This window comes from Cricetulus griseus, assembly GCF_003668045.3.
Source record: "Cricetulus griseus strain 17A/GY chromosome 1 unlocalized genomic scaffold, alternate assembly CriGri-PICRH-1.0 chr1_1, whole genome shotgun sequence".
Classification (NCBI taxonomy): Eukaryota; Metazoa; Chordata; class Mammalia; order Rodentia; family Cricetidae; genus Cricetulus; species Cricetulus griseus.
The window spans coordinates 65686808-65700662 of record NW_023276807.1 but is presented as its reverse complement, the minus strand read 5'-3'; positions in this window follow the sequence as shown (position 1 = coordinate 65700662).

Below are 13855 nucleotides of genomic sequence, written 5' to 3'. Positions count from 1 at the left end.
TTCTACAGATGTTGGGCACATTAACATTCTTTTTTTCATTCTCTTTTTAAAAATGATTATTATTGTATATGTACACATGTGTGGGAAGACCTGCCACAGCACATGTATGAGGTCAGTGGACAACTTTGTGGAATTCTCTCCTTTCTCTCTTATGTGGGTCCTGAGGAATGAACCCAGGTCACCAAGCTTGCATAGCAAGTACCTTTATCTACTGAGCCATATTAATGGGCCCTTATCTGCCTTTCTTTTTTCTTTTATGCTTTTTAAAATTAATTAATTTTTAACATTCCAATCCCAGTTCCCCTCCCTTCTCTCCTCCCACTCTCCCCACTTTTCCCTCCCCACTTCCCATTTGCTCCTCAGAGAAGGTAATGAAAGACCCCGAAGGGATACTTTCGTAGAGGGAGACCCACACACCCAGGAATCAGCGAGGCCACGAACTGGATGCAAAAAACAAGAGGCTTTATTGGAGACGCAGGTACCTGGGGCGACTTAGCTTCTGTGTGGCTAAGCGCCCCGAGCCAAGGGAAAAGGGGTCCTTATATAGGAAAAAAGGCGCAAGCTAGGAGCAAGGATTCTATTGGATAATTCTAATGAGGCATTATACAGAGCTATTCCCATTGGTCAATGTATATGAGGCGCTATACAGGGTTATTCAAATGAGGCAAAGTACAGAGTTATTCAAATGAGGTGAAACACAGAGTCTTTCAAATGAGGCGAAATACAGAATCATTTCCATTGGATGGTTCAAATGAGACACAGAGCCATTCCAGATCAGCATATTCTCAAGGTCTGGTGTCTGGTACAGCAGACTCAATTCCCCCCCCTTTCCTGATGGCTGACCTTGGGGGCGGAGACCTTGGGACGGAGTGTTTCTCTTCGGGCGGGGCGGGGGCTCAGGGGCAGAGCTCCAGGCCGGCTCACTCGGTGTTTGTTCTCGTGCTGACCCACCTGGTGCTCGCCCTCGTGCCAGCCCACCCGGTGCTCGTTCTCGGGCTGGCCCACCTGGTGCTCATTCTCGGGCCGGCCCCACCCGGTGCTTGTTCTCGGGCCGGGCGGGGAAAGGCCACCGGGGGTGGGGATCGGGGAAGCCGCCGACAGGAGGAAGAGGAGACAAACTTGAGAAAGAAAGGGCTAAGGGACAGGGGTCTTTCAGTAAGGCCTCCCCTAGGAAGTCTACTAAGTCTGTTCCATCATCTCATTAATTCAGGACCAAACTATCTCTCCACCCTCCACATTCCTGTGTTCAGGTTGAGCAAGGCATCTCTCCATATGGAATGGGCTCTACTAAGTCAGTTTGTGCATTAGAGTTAGATCTTGAACCTACTGCCAGGGGCCTCATGTATTGTCCCAGCCACACCATTGTCATCTATATTAAAGGAGTCAAGTTCTCTCTTATGCAGATTCCCCATTTGTCAGACCTGAGTCAGTGATCTCTCACTAGCTTGGGTCAGCTGATTCTGTGGGTTTCCCCATCATGGTCTTGACTCCTTTGTTCATATTCTCATTCTTCCCTCAGTTTGATTGTACTCCAGGAGCTTGGCCCGTTGATTAGTTGTGGATTTCCTCATCTTCTTCCATCGGTATCTGGGAGAGGGTTCTAGCTTCTCTGGGGTTGTAGATTGTAGGCTTTGTATCTTTTGGTTTATGTCTGGTATCCACTTATGAGTGAGTACATATTATATTTGTCTTTCAGGGTCTGGGTTACCTCAGGATGGTTTTTCTCTAGTTCTGTCCATTTGCCTTCAAATTTTAGGATGCCATTGTTTCTTACATTGAGTAGTAATCTATTGTGTAAATACTACACATTTTCTTTATCCATTCTTTAGTTGAGGGGCATCTAGGTTGTTTCCAAGATCTGACTGTTATGAATAATGTTGCTATGAACATAGTTGAGCAAATGTCCTTGTGGTGTGAATGTGCCTCCTTTGGGTATATGCACAACCGTGGTATTGCAGCGCCTTGAGGTAGGTTGATTCCTAATTTTCTGAGAAATCACCATACTGATTTCCACAGTGACTGGACAAGTTTGCACTCCCACCAGCAATGGAGAAGTGTTCCCCTTTCTCCACAACCTCTCCAGCAAGCCATGAAGAACAAGCCACTAGGCAGCACCCCTCCATGTACTCTGCACCAGCTCCTGCCTTCAAGTTCCTTTCTGTTCCTATCCTGACTTCCTTTAATGATGAACTATGATGTGGAAGTGTAAGCTGAAGAAATCCTTTCCTCCCCAACTTGCTTTTTTGTCATGGTGTTTTGTCATAGCAATAAATACCCTAACTAAGACAACAAATGCCTCAGGCAGAGCACGTCCCCTCTCCCCCCACTGTCCACAGTCAGTTGCTTTCATGGAAAGTAACCATATTGACAGTTAAAAGTTCAGTGGTAAGCTGTAGAAATTCTGGGATGGGCCTTGCCAAATTTTATTTGAAGCTTTAATTGGATCAAGGGAATATTTTTACCTTTAAGCTAAATTAGTGATCACTAATCCTAGAGGAAGGTAATTAGCTATTCAATTTAATCTTGAAGCCAGGCAAGAGTATTTTCCGTGGTGACATGAATTTCTATAGGTGTATTTAATACCTAAAACCTATTTTATGGCTTTTGTACTAAAAAAATGGGGATTAAAATATTGAGCTACAAACTATGCCAATAGTAACATCAAGGCATGTCTGCAGTTGGTTTGAATTGTAGCTGAGCTCACAGTGTTCAGAGCAGTGTGTGTGTGTGTGTGTGTGTGTAAGCAGAGTTTAATCTCAGGTGTTATGCCTCAGATGCCATCCACTTTGTTTTTGAGATAGGGTTTATCATGGGCCTAGAACTCTCCAATTTAACTGGGTCAGTTGTCTATTAAGTCAGAGGAATCCACCGAGCTCTGGGATTATAATCAGGTGCCACTGCACTCAGCATTTCTATGCAGATTCTGGGGCTCAAACTCAGGCCCTCATGCTTGTGTGGCAAACACTTTACCCACTGGGGCATCCCCCCAGCCCTCACCAGGGTATTTTTCTTCTTTAAATTTTTCACATTGGTGAGAAAATTCAGAGTCTCCCACCTAGAACACCACAATTCAGTCTATTATTAGACCTGATTTCTCAGCCCCCAGGGGATACCCGGCAAAAGTTTGTATGCAATGTCCTATCTTTTTTCTGAATTACATGTTTCTAATTTAGTTGTTTTTCATTTTGGTGTGGGCTTCTGCTGCTGTAAGTGCTCTTATAAATTGCATATTCATGTCCGGTACCACCCTAAAACCCAGAACTTGTCTGATGTTTCTTTATGGCTTGTTTGTTAAGGTGGAACCAGAAAAAATTAAGGTACTACATCTTAATTTAAAAATACTTATAAAAATAGAACCTTGGAATAATTGGAAATGACGCTGGATAAAAAGGGTAATATAGAAATATTTAACTATTAGTTACCAACTTATAGTGAGAACATTTCACAACTTTAAAAAATGGTAACCTACAGGAAATGCAGCTTAGTGAAAGGAAGCTAACCCTCCCTCTTTTCTTCTTCCCAGTTCCTGTGAGATGAACAGCTGTGTTCTATGGAGTGCTACTGCTGTGACACTCTGCCTTTCCTCAGACCAAAGCAAGGAGGCCAACCAACCAATGCCTGGCAATCTCCCAAACTGTGAGTCAACTGCTCTTTTTAAGTTAGTTACCTCTAGTGTTTGGTTGTGATAAAAGAGTTGACGAATACATTAGAATTGTGCTCTTTGCTCACCAAACAAAAACTCACACTGAATAAGATGTCCGTCAAGTGAGACATTTGCTGACCTGGTGATGGGCTGAGCATCAGATAGAAAGAAGAATAACTGCAAGGATCAGTCCACACAGGTCAGGAATGGAAAAATCTTGCATGTTGAGTCATGATTCTCGTCTTTCCTCCTGGATGCTAATTTCTATCTTTTTTTGTGAATGATTCCTGTTTCTCTAATACTTACGGAGGTATTCAGTCTCAACAAACCCCTTCTCAATGTATATTAAACAGCCTCTTTATAAATCATTATAAACTTCTTTATAAACTCTTTATTGGTACTTTTTTGCCTGGGACCCCCAATAAGGTTAAACCTCTACGTGTCTTTTTATGAGTGTGCAGACTCTCCTCCATGTCTGACCAACTTTATGTCTCCTGAGCACCTCTCCTGGTGGCCTTCATCTAGCACCAGCTTCATGCCCTTGTCTCTATCAGATCCCTGTCTCCTTGAGTTTCTGTATGACTCGATCACATTCCTCTGACACTGGGGCCATCTCCACTCTCACTGTCCTGGCCTCAGCTCTCCATAGAGTAAGAGAATGTTTCTAAATGTAGATGGCATTCTGAGCCTCTCAGGCTCACACACACCTGGGGCCTCTAGCTGTCATGACTAGAGCCTGCCCTGCCCTTGGGTATGCATACATATGCAAAAGCCCTGTCTCTCCATTTTGCTCTCTCAATAGCCACATTTAACCTGCCCTTTCTCAAGTTTTCTTTGACACTTTATGGCTATAGATTTGTACATTCCATTTCTCTGTGAAACAGCCTCAGATTTCTTTTCTCCTGTGCAAGTCCGACTCCTACCTCAGAAGCCCTCTCAGAACAGCTCTCCCTTCCAGAGGGCCTTCCAGCATCACAATGGCCATGGTGTTTTGCAGATATATTTCACCCAGACTGCAGACTCTCAGAAATGAGATTGTCACAGCTCCTTTGTATCCTTGATTGCTGAAGTAGATCCACTCTATTGTCTTCTGTGAATTCTGTCTGTGGGATCAGTTGCTTCTGTCCAGAGCCACATCTGCTGGCAGTGGGTTAGCACTACCCTGGTTTAGCCTTCTTGAACTCATTAAGTTTTAGATTTGCTAACGTCATCTTTTTACTTTGTGATTTTTCTCTTAGAAGTCCAAGGTCTCCAAGGATTTTGATTATGTCATTGCTGGTGTGTGTGTGATTGTCATTTCAAATTTGCACATCCTATGACGATCACTTGTGTTTAGATAGAAGTCAAGCACCACCTATAGTAAAGACTCTGGCTAGTCACAGCAGACTTGCTTGTCATGACAAAAGATGTGGGAGAAGCTCCAACATCCCTTGATGGCTGGATAAACAAACATGGTACACAGGTATGGTGGAATACTATACACCTTTGAAAAGGAAGGCAATACTGATGAAGAACTGAACCCTGAAGACATTGTTCCACAATACATTATGGCAGGCACAAAGAACAAAGACTTGTGACTCCCCTCATGTGAAGCAGGAAGGTGGTCACCATCAGGGGCAAATTATATTCGTGGGTTCCCAGGGTTACATGATTGGCATGGTAACAAATGGTGAAGGGGTACAGAGGTCATGGTATGAGTGTAGAATAGTATAGAGACGGTCGGGATGTTAACATTTTGGCGTGTTGTATTTAAGGCCTCTGCAAATGGCAGACACTCCACTGGTGTTATTTTACCACAATGGAAAAAAACCACAACAAACCCTCCTGGGGTGTGTTTGGATCAGCAGGTTCATTTGTGACAGTGGAAGGTGGATTTTCAGGGACAGCGGTGAGGACAGTTGGGCTTGTGAAGCAAGTCAAAAGCTGCTGCAGCAGCCCAGATATTTATTTGAGTGTTGCCTGCCTTTTTGAAAGCATTTTCTTCTTTAATTTATGTCCTTTGATAATTTTGAAAGGGCCACTGACCTGTATGTTTTTCAATCTGGCGACCTGTTTTCTCAGGGACTGCTCACAATAGCAGACAGGCAGGTGTGACATTTCTGTGAACTTCTAGTGGCTGCCCCAGCTTTGAAAATATGTTCCTGAGATGGGTCCCACTGAGGGATGGAGTCCAGGTAGATGTGTGATTATGTTTTCTGAGCCTGTAGTGGGTCTCACTCCTGACCAATCACTGAACTCTATTCTGAAACCAAACCAACACCATTATTTTTTTTGGGGGGGGGATTGGTCATACAAAGTGAAGTAGCTAATATAATTGAATTCTATAAAAGAAAAACTAAAATTGAAAGTAAGTGATACTTCCTCAGAACATACAGATCAATGGTTTGTTAAAAGGAAGGAGTCTCAGATAAAGAGGCATTGTGGGGCTTTGTGGTGGGTTTGGCAGGTCATCAGGATGGAATCATATTTTGTTGAAGAATCTGGCAAAAAAGACAAATGAGAGCTAAGAAGATGAAGTCCATGGGAAGGTGTTCCTTGCATCCTTCAGCCATGATGTCGGCTACTAGGGATCCTGTAAGATCTATGTAAGTTCACTTTGTATGCATCTGGTGGCTTTTATCTGAATGAAACAGCCTGGAACTATCCAGTGTTTAAGCCTGGACAGACTCAGTGAATTATTGGAGATAACAACCTGTGATATTCTATTACAGGATTAGGGTATTTCTTTAAACTATCTGGAGCTCAAAGTGTGTTTCTAGATTTTTCAGCACCCTGGGCTATGAGGATGGCTGTCCAGCATGTGACATTGGCTGTCTGTACTGCTGTTGGATGCAGCCTGAGAAGCCTGCCTAATCATTTCCTAGGCTGCAGAGTGAGCCCAGAGACATCTATCATCCATTCCCTTCTAAAACTGGGTGTGGACTTCAGCCCTGGCTGTGAAGAGCAGTCCAGGGGACTGAGGACATTAACTGAGACCTGGGCTGTATCAGAACATCTCTCTGTGAAGCATGACTCAGATAGAACTCTGAAGCCATTCCCCTGCTGGGGTGCAGAACCGTCATCAGGAGACATTGCTTTCCATGATCCCCCAAACTTCAAAATCGGTTCTGGGGCATCCATTAGTCTTCTGTGATGTTAAACTTATGTGGAAACTCACAGGCTAGCATGCCTTTGTCACCAATTTCCTAAATGCAGCTCCTCCATTGACTAAGACCTTCAACTCAAAGAGGACTTACACTTTTGGTGTCTTAATATAGAGCTAGCCTTTACCTTTTTTTTAGGAACACAAAGCCTTCTGTGGTTATGGTGTATTTTAAAAATTTGATGACTTGTCTACGACCATACCACCCTGAATGTGCCTGATCTCATCTGATCTCGGAAAAATTTGATGACTTTTAGAGTTTCTTTGGAAGTGTCATGGCAATCTCCATCTTCCTAAAGGAAGCCCATTGGAATGTGGAGGGACGGGTGACGTGTACTTAGGATCTCATCGTATAGATGGATTTTACACAGAGTCCCCAGGATTGCTCTGAGGATTACAGCTCACCCAGCCATGAGCAGCCCTTTCTCATGAACAGTGATTGACCAGGACCTGAAGAGCCACTGGTAGAAGCAATGCATCAACTCCCATCACTTTGAGTGCATTAGCAACAATAATTTTTTTCTAGTTCCCAGTTAAGGGCTGGTGTATGTCTGACATTAGTTGATGAACTGTGGTGACAGGCTTCAGCTGTGGTGACAGGTTTCCACCTGCTGCAGAGGCCAAGTGGTAGGCTCTGGGCCAGTGTATTGTCCTGTTCTGGGCAGGTTTTCCAGTAAACCCTTATGCTGCTTGTTGTTTCAGAAGCGTATCACCCAGACAGTGGGAACAATATTTTCTTCTTAGTTTGCATGTTCACTGTTTCTATCAGGTACACTGTCACACCCGTGTTATGGGATGCAGTGGTAATGAACTCAGTGTGCTAAAGTAGGAAAGTGCAGAGAAACAGAAAGGCTACACAAAGACACCGAACTGTGTTGTAGCAACAGGCTAATGGCATCTTCAACTTAGCATGAAGTATGCTTGGAGGATAAATACTAGGCATCCATATTGTATATGCCCTTCTTGTGAAATGAGTTGACAGTGTGTGTTGGCCAGAAAGTCATCTTGGGAGCTAAAAAAGGTTCATTTGTCCCTTTTAATTAATCCAATGCATGCAGAATGTGCATCAGGTCCTGTCCTGAGAGGGTCAGGGTGTGGCAGATGGCTGTAGCACTGCTGTCACTTAGGCAGACGCAGCCAGGAACTGTCTGAAGACAGGGATGGGACTTCTGTGAAACTGTAGGTGACACTTGAGGAAGCTGTGTGTTTTTCACAGAGACACACAGGCCAAGAGAAGATTCACAGTGAATATAAACAGACATCGAGTCAGGCTTGGGAAATACCCTCTGGTAGATGACGTCACAGTAGACAGGTGCAGTTACATCTCAGCCCATCAATATGACAGGCTTTACCACATCCCTTCTGAATTTTCTTCAGGGTCCTGAAAATCCAGCACTTACTCAAAGGAAGTGTGCAACTGTGGGTGACTGTGCTGTTTTATACCCCTTTATAAGAGTCATATTATCCCCTAGATTTGGAAATACTAGAGTTCCCCCTTTCTGGTTCCTATCCATTTAAAAGGCGAGATCTGTATTTGATTCTGTGTCTATTTCATCGTCTGCTTGGTATTCCTCGTACAGTTAGTACTATGATCAATTACACCTGTGGAGCAGCCTTTTCTTGAGACAGAATGCAGTGATGGGGTGAAGGGCCTTCTTCAGAGCTTTTGAGTCCTCTACTCCAGACTCCCAGCAGGTGGCGCTGTGAGAATACAAATGTAAGGGCACAGCTGCACATCCCTAATGAACATAAGGCTCCGATGCCCACTCTTTTCTTCTTCTTCTTCTTCTTCTTCTTCTTCTTCTTCTTCTTCTTCTTCTTCTTCTTCTTCTTCTTCTTCTTCTTCTTCTTCTTCTTCTCCTCCTCCTCCTCCTCCTCCTCCTCCTCCTCCTCCTCCTCTTCCTCCTCCCCTCCTCCTTCTTTCATAGTTTTAGAAGCTCAGCAAATTCAATTTCTTCAGCCATTATTCATCTCTAGTGAGAGACAAGTAAGTGACTGTCCACTCTGGGGACCGCTGAGTCAGAAATCCAGGCACCTGGGCTCACTGAAGCTCAGGCTGTGCCAAGTCAGGCATTCCTGGAGGACCTAGACAGTTAAGCAGACACTCAAAGTATCTTACTATTCTGGGCAACAGCAACAATGAAATAATGCATTGTAAGTCTGTGTGGTTAAAATTATTGGGTGACTTACATTCTTCCTATAAAACAATCAGTTAGAAACCCAGCACTAAAGGTGGAGAGGTGACTCAGCACACCTGGCACATATCAGCTCAAAGCTGCCTATAACTCCAGGAGACCTGACCTCTGCCTCTGGCCTCTTTAGGCTCCCGAGTGAATGTGGCACATATAAGCTTGTGCATCCATACACACAGATACATAAATAAAATAGATCTTTTAAAATGCCATAATTGTACCTACTGCATCCAGGAAGCTGGAGGCAGACCTAGTATCTCTCGACCAGCAAAAGTCTAAATTACCTCACACATTTGTTCCTGAGTTGTGGTATGGCCTGCAAGGTAGGATACCTCACTTCATAGTGAGCATAGGCTCAGGCCACAGAGGCCCGGGATCACATTAGGACTCTGCTCAAAATGAACAGATGCACTAGGACCCAGAGCCCCTTTTGAATGAGTGGATTCTGGAGTCTTTCCAGGAAAGGCTATGTCCATGCACCCTGCCATTGTAGCTATCTGCCTTTTAACCCACAGCCATCAGGCAGGCAGACTTGCATAGCCCTTCTTGGAGCCCCCTTTGCTGGCCTTTCAGACTCTGGGCCCCAATAGTTGTGGTTTCCTTTTGCCATTGCACACATGTCCTAAAGAGGTGATGTACACAGAGGAGGGGTACACATAGGTGTGGTACACAGAGGTAGAGTTTGACACAGGCGGTGTACACAGAGGTGGTGTGCACACAGGGCATGGGAGTGACTGGGCTCATTCTGGCAAAGGCCACACTCTACCTTGACACCCAGGTGGACCAGCATTCCTAATCTCTCAGGCCAGTCCTGCTCATCAGGCAGGCAGAGCTGCAGGTTCCTGCAGGGTGTGACCACAGCTTGCCAATAGTCAGTATGTTAGTTACAAGACTGAACGATGGCTAATTCCGGAAGGTTCTTGCCACAGAAGCCTGAAGACCTAAGATTGATCTCTAGACCCATGTAAAAAGCCAAGTGTGATAATCCCTGTGCTGGGGATTAGGACAATGATAGGTAGATTCCCCTGGGCTTGTCAGCTAGCCAGTGTCACCTAATCAGTGAGTCCTAGGTCATGATGAGAGTTCCATCTCTAAAAAGAATGTGCATGGCTGTTAAGGAACAACACCCGAAGCTGACCTCAGGCCTCCACATGCACACACACCCATGCCCATGTATATCACATGAATACACACAAACACCCAGGCATGCATTCACCACTCACAAACTTGTAATTTACTATGTTTAGCTCTTATTGAGGCTAAAGTGGTTGTTGCAAGGAGTGGAGTGAGGTCATCGTAAAACTAATTGATTGATCCAAGGAAAGTAAGTGCAGCAGGTGATTAATCTCATCTCACCCATTACTCACTCCCTCCTCCTGAGTCCTCACTGGCTGCTTGCCTGGTCCAGCCTTCTGCACATGCCAGAGGTGGATGCCATAAAGGAAGGGCTACACTATCTGGATCGATCTGCTGTATTGTTTCCTTGATGCTCTTAAAGCCTGCTTGACAGGCAGGCTGCTGAGAATAACAGGAGGAACACATTAGGGGCTGGCTTGTGCGGTAATTAATCTGAGTCTTGTCCCATTAGTGCTGCTAATTGGCTACATGGGAGGAAAAAGCCCAGCAGTCTTGGAGAGGGGAGATCACCCTAAGATTGGTTCAGCAGTTGGGATCATTAACTGTTTGCTTTTTATTTTATTTTTTTCCCTCAAACCAGCCAAACAGTCTTGTCATGAATGTTTTTGTAAATTAGTTTTGGACTGGAACCTCAGAGCAAGCCACTGCCCCTCAGTTATATTCCTGAAAGTTCTAAAGGTCCCTCTAATTAGGGAACTCCATGGAGCTTTGTCTTGAATTTTATGGTCTGTGAATTTTTCCTCCCCGTTGGCTCCTATCCTGCACAATTCATGAAAGCAAACAAGAGCATGTGCCATGATCCTATCTTCAGGAGGGAAGCAGGTGCAGGAGTCTGGGCTGTGGCTGTTCAACTCTTCCTACAGCACAGAGGTAGCTGGACTCATAAGTTCCACACCCGGGTCCTTGACACACAGTCAGACAGACAGTTCTCTCATTGATGGGCCCTCTCATTGTTGGGCTTGCAGCCTCTAAGGCTTTGCCCTTAAATGTATTTTCCTTTGATCCTCATCTTGGCATCTGTCCTTGCCCCTCTCAGAACCATTCATGAGGCATCAAAGTATGTGTTAGGTGTACTGAAATCTTCCAGAGGACATACTTATCATCCAGGGCAGGGAAAATGAAATCATGCCATTTCTAAGGCAATGCATAGAACTGGCAATCATCATGCTAAGCCAAGAAGCCAGGCTTAGAGGCACCAAGATCACATGGGGTCGCTCATATGTAGATGTTAGTTTAAAAAATAGTCATATAAGATATGCCTGTGGGCCAGGCAGTAGGGGCACACACCTATAATTCCAGCACTGGGAGGAGAGGGGGGAGGCAGAGGCTGGCGGATCTCTGTGAGTTCAAGGACATCCTGGTCTACAAAGCTACACAGAGAAATTCTGACTTGAAAAATAAAAAAAAAATGATATGACTGTGGTAGAGGGATTATATGGGGCATGAAGGGGTTTAAACAGAATGATGGATGATTGAGAGAAAACATTAATAAAACATTACTGAAAACATTAATAAAAAGTTAGACTAAATAAAAGACAAAAATAGGCGAAGGCACAGAAAAGAGGAAATTATGGAAATCTTATACATTAAAATCAGAGGCTGAGTAAAGAAATTAAGTGTAAAGATGTAAGGAAAGGAGGGACATGCTTAAAGGGACACAGTTAAAATGACAAAGCCCTTAAAATTTCACAGACCACACAGAAGATCAGTAGGTTCCATTCTTCAGAAGAGATAGATAAAGTAAAATGTAACTTGGTAAATACAATAAAAAAGAAAAAAAAGTAGAGATGATAACATCAAAACAAGTTTGGACAGAGTAACAGATATTAAAATTCAGGAAATATATAATATTAGGTTAATTGCTCATAGCATTAGATAAAATTCTTTATTTCAAGAATGTCAGATAAAGTACAAATCTTTACAATAGTGTCCAAGTTATTAAGTGGAAAGCCCTGCCACATGTGATTTAAGACTGTGGAGATCTAAATAATCTTATTAAAGGAATGGAGTTAGTGGTTTAAAAGATTCCCAGGGGAATTTCCCAGTCCCAGATAATTTTACAGATCAGTGCCACCACTCTTAGAGAATTTTATGGGTGACTTCCATCCAGCCTTCAAAGACAAGCCCAAACTTCCCCAAACAGAGAGGCAAGAAAGGAGGGGACATTTTACTTTCCTAAGTCACTGAGCTGGGATGATGTGGATGCCAAAGCCACAAGGACAGCAGCCGGAAATGAAATGCCAGGACACTCCAAAATTCAGAAGTGAAGTCTTAGGGGAAGGGAGTCAGCATTGTATCGAAAATGGACTTTACAAGCGTGTTTCTGTTTTCTCTTAGAGAGACAGGCAATTTGGAGGAAATCATTAGACATTATTAAAGTCACTACCAGATTTAAAATGGGAAAAGTTTAGTTATGTCAGTATATCCAGCTCTTTGTAAAATGTGACATTCATTAAACCAATACATCAAGCCCTTTGTAAAATGTGGTATGCATTGATCAACTCAGATGAACTTTAATCAGCAAGAGCTTCCTTACCTAGAAAAGCTAACTGTAGAGAGACAGTGATAAAAAACAAAACAAAACAAAAAACCCCCCAAAAAAACCAGTTCCACGGAAGACACAGAGAGGCCCCTGCTTAAATGAGGAACAAACGCATGTCTGCCCACTCAGCCCCCTCCTAGCATGTTACCTGGAGCCCTGGGAACCTTCCAAACCAACCAAATGCCATCAGAAGATGCTAAAATACCGTTTACTTCACAGAGGACTTAAGCACAAAGCTAACAGTACATGTTCAAAACCGCCCACCAACATGGCAGGCAGACACCATTAAAAAGCATTGAAGGGTAGTGTAGTCAAGTAAAATCTGGGCACAAATGTGGTTATTTCCTAATGCTACAGGGCTGTCAAACTTTTCCCCAGTTATATAGATATTACTTTTAGCTGTATTTTCCTTAATATTTGGTGGTGGTTTGCATATGGTCTAATGTGTCTCTCATCACAAAGGTTCAAATGCTAGTGACTTGGTCCTCAGAGTGATACTATGAGAGGAGGAGGTGACTTTAAGAGGCAAGTATAAGTTCCTTAGATCAATGGAGGCACCTGGTACTCCTCTGCCTTCTCATTTTGAAGAGGAGATCTTCTTCTTATCTCCTTCCTCACAGCTATCAACATAAAGTGATGAAGCTAAAGAGGTCTGTGCAGTTTAGACTTTCAGTTTATGGTACTATGAACTAAATTGAGTTGTTTTCTTAAAAGGGATACAGCCTCGGGTGTTCTGTAATAGTAAAAAAATATGCAATAAAACATGTAAGTGGATTCTAAAATGTACATGTTATAAAATGCTGACAGTCACCCAAGCAGTATTTGCTGTGGAATAATTCTTCTGTACACGGTGAATATGTATTATTCTCATTGGTTAATAAAAAGCTGACAGGCCAGTAACCAGGTAGGAAGTGTAGGAAGGACAGTCAGACACAGAGGACTCTGGGTAGAAGAAGGGTGGAGTCAGAGTCACACCCAGATGCTGAGGGGAGTGGGGGGATGATCATGCCATGCTAATAAAGGTACTGCCATGTGGCAGAGCAACAATAAGGACCATGGGCTAACTTAAAATGTAAGGGCAACTTAGTAATAAGCCCAAGCTATTGGCAGAGCATTTATAATTCATTATAGACCCCAGAGTGGTTATATGGAACATGCATTTGGGACAGGAAAGCTATGCCTACATATTGATAAAAATG